Genomic DNA, 3,952 nt, shown 5'->3' on the forward strand with positions numbered 1-3,952 from the left:
AATTTTCTGTTTGCCTAGTCTTTGAAAGGAAAACTGCCATTGATTTATTGGAAGATTACTCTCAATTTTTTCTCCAAATTTAGAAGAGATAAAATGAATTAACATCCACCCCCAATTTGAAAAATATTGTTGGCTATAATTTGAAAGTTCGGCAGTTTTGTTTCACAAAACCGTTTCAAAAGAATAAAAATATTGTTAGGATTTTAAATGTGACTAACACAAGCACTGTGGATTTTGATTTTATAGTTTTACCCCACCAAGGTTCAAGTCTAGAGATATATTATTGTGAAGCTTTTACCTTTTGAGTGTTGATCAAATTAGAAAAGCATTTACCTAAATTCGAGATTGAATACCAAGCAGAGTCTAAACATGTGAAGCAGGAGAATAAAACAGCAACACATGCATCCTTTTAGATTTACATAAAGATACAGGGAAAAAGGAACTGTTTAAAAAACTACGTACATATTGAACTGATAATAGATTTCTTAACTTACACTGGGCCTATAATAATGCAACCAAACATAAACTTGGTGGTCTCCGATGGCCATTCCTAGGAAAAATGGAACCAGCAAGACCAATCCCGTAAGGAGATACCTCTCTCTTACGCATTCACATAACACATCCTAAACTCACGACACCTAATTAAAACTATGTAGCAGCTCTACAAATGTAAAAAAATTCATTGCGGAGGCTACTTGAGATGGACTAGGAAACCCTAAATGACAAAAAGAGGCTTGGACCTATGAAAATACAAAGAAAATTACATGATAGTAGCTGCAATTTAAGACTCAAGACAGTTCCCTGATGGCTTCCCAATCAATTTCCACTGAAGAGTACTTTTCCAAACTGAAGGCCTCATCATCATCCCACTTTGAATCAAAGAAATCCAAGAAAGTGATATCAGATTCTGGCTAAGAAGATCCAGCCAATGATTCATCGGATAAATCCGGAGTTGTTGATGATGATACCAATGGATTCTCCACTTTAGGGTCAGAGAACCTTGGAGACTGATCAAACTCCTCACTCTTTACACAGTAATCAAACTCCACCTTAGGTTTTGAATTAAAAACAGAAGAGGTCTTTGCTGAATTCTCTTGGTTCTACAAGCTCTGACAAACGGCCTGGAGCTTTGCACCAACAAAGGAATAGAGAAGCTTGAAGCCACCAAATTTCCCGGAAACATGAGCTCCTTGATGCTTGAGGTGGGGGAAGTTGAGCCTGGCAAAGTCTCCTCTAAGCATGTAAGCAGCCTTGTCATAAGCCAAAGCTGCTTCTTCAGCTGTATCGAAAGTGCCAAGCCAAAGTCGGGTTCGGTTCTTGGGAAGTCTGATTTCAGCAACTCATTTGCCCCAATTCCTCTGTCGCACTCCCCTGTAGAGTTTTGCAGGCTTTGGAGGAGTTGAGGAGACATGTTTCATAGGGACAGCCTTCGGGGAAAGAAAGTTGAGCCTCTGGTTTAGATATTGAAGGGATGTTGTTGCAATCATAGAATCAAGCTGCTGCTGTTGATAAATTTGAGCTTGAAAGCGCAATTGAAGTTGAACCTGTATGCTCAAAACCCATCAGATTGTTATAGTTGAAGAACTCATGGTTAGGAAACAAGTGGTTGCTCGATGATGGGGAGCAAAATTCAGGATCCATGTAAGGCTGAGAAGGTGTCAGTTGAGAATATGAGCAAGATGAAGAAGAAGAAGAAGAAGAAGAAGATAAAGGAAAGGTAGATGAAGAACTTTTCATGGAAGGCTCAAGTGCTTTCATTAACTCTTCCCTACAGGAATCTCAGAAAACTGAGTTGCTGCTGCTATTATACATATCAATAGCTGCTGCCATATCCAAAAACTAGTTAAAAGCAAAGCTGCTTCTTAATCAAAACTAAAAGAATAGGAAATAGTTTCTGATAAAAACCAAACTTGAGGGACCAAAAACAAACCCTCTTAGCTGATGAAAATAAAGCTTAAAAACTATTTACTTAATGAAATAAAATAAAATAAAAAACTGAAACCTGGATCTCAATTCTGAATCACCTTGCTTTTAAAAACCAACCTGGTAGCCTTGTTTAAGCTACACAAATTATTTCAGCTTGAAAGACAGGCGATGACAGAAAGGGATTCAGAGAAGCGGTGAATTGCAGAAAATGAAGGGGAATTATAAACATCAAACACTGTTGAAAAATCTGAAAACTCTCAATTTCTATTTTGGGTGGCCTCACTTTCGAGTTTACTCCCTTGTATTTCCAGGATCACCTTATCTCTTCTTATATAAAATTCTCTGCTCTACTCTACCCCATGTGCTTCCCTTACAAATCGTATAGATTTTTAACAATTTTTAATTAATTTTCAATAATCATCACTTAATTAATGGATTAATATTAATTTAAGGGTAAACTATCAAAATAGTCACTTTTTTTCGTCTCAGGTTACATTTTAGTCACTCATGTTTGAAATGTTACGATTTAGTCACTTACGTTATCGTGTTGTAACATTTTAGTCACTGAGTATTAATTGTCGTTTACGGTGTAATGATAAGCTAACCTAGCACGTTTAATCATCATTTCAAACTAAAATTTTAGGTTAAATTATACAATTGGTCCCTATATTTTTTTGTTTTGAGCAATTTCTTTTATGTTCTTTAAACTTTACTTTTTTTTCTCTTCTCTCTCTGTTTTTCTCCCTTCTCCATTTCTTTTAACATAGTTTTTCTATATTTTCCATTTATTAAAACTAATCCCTATACTTTTATCCTTTTGAACAATTTAATTTTTTTTTCTTTTTATCTTTTATTTTCCTTCTTCTTCCCCTTTATTTTTCTCTCTTATCATATTCTTCACTGTAAAAACATAATATTTGCCCACCAAATAAACCAAGTCCTTGTTTCTTTCACAAGATTCCTAATTTGAATTTCACTCGAAACTGAATATCAATCATTCTTAATCAAATCTCAATTTGAATATAAACTAATTTTGAAACTAAAATTGGATCTAACTAATCAAATATAAAAATCATAGCATTAATCAAATCTAAACATAAATTAAATTCTTTATATTCAAAACAATTTTTTTCTGTTCCAAACTTTTACAGAATCATGTAGATTATTCATTTCATTTTCTCTTCTTTTTTATGAATAAAATTAAGCAAACAATAAAATTGGCCTAAACCTTCTTGGATATTCCCAAGCAAACTTGATTGAAAGCCAAGCATGGATGAACCGAAGAGAGAAAGGGAGCATGGAACTGGAACGACGGAAATGCGCAAGTGTACACAATCGCAACAAGTAATAAAGTGACAAGTAAATGTCGAGTTATTGTACCCACAGGGACTGTGAAAAGGATTATTTATGAATGCAATTTAAAACACTTTGCTAAAGAAAAATATTTTGATTTGAGGAGGTGAATGAAAACTAAGATTTTTAACTAAGTAAAATAAATAAAATTAAAATAAAAGTTTCAATACATGATTTCAAAAGATTATTTTAATTAAGATGACATAATTTTATTAGATTAATTACATTTCTTAACTTAGAATTATTAAACTCAGGTTCATGTTGTTACGAATAAATTCACGGTAACTCGGTAATTTGCTAACTTATGAACAAACTTAGCTACCAAAATCTATTTATCTCTTGACTATATCTTTATATCAATTCAACCGATTAAACAAATTTTAATAAGCAAATGTGTTAATGCACATACATACTTATGAAATCAAAATAATCTCTTGTACATATCTCTATGCCAATTCAAACAATTAATTTAATCTCATAAGCACATAAAAGATTACGTGAGGTAACAATGTATTTCTACCTTAAAACAGTTTAATCACAATAATCTTACAAGTTATGTAAGGCTAATGTATCGTTAGATACCGTTGCTAATTTAATCCTCAGCTACCTTAGATGATTCAACATGCATTGATTAAGTACTGTGTCAATTAATTACAATTTTAATGCAAGAATA

At 33.1% G+C, this 3,952-nt stretch overlaps 1 pseudogene; it reads right to left on the minus strand.

Annotated features, from left to right (window-relative positions):
• Positions 1-385: 385 nt before the first annotated feature.
• Positions 386-2,254, minus strand: LOC107945528 (ethylene-responsive transcription factor RAP2-4-like; annotated as a pseudogene).
• Positions 2,255-3,952: the final 1,698 nt, after the last annotated feature.

Source organism: Gossypium hirsutum, chromosome D12 (assembly GCF_007990345.1).
Source record: "Gossypium hirsutum isolate 1008001.06 chromosome D12, Gossypium_hirsutum_v2.1, whole genome shotgun sequence".
Classification (NCBI taxonomy): domain Eukaryota; kingdom Viridiplantae; phylum Streptophyta; class Magnoliopsida; order Malvales; family Malvaceae; genus Gossypium; species Gossypium hirsutum.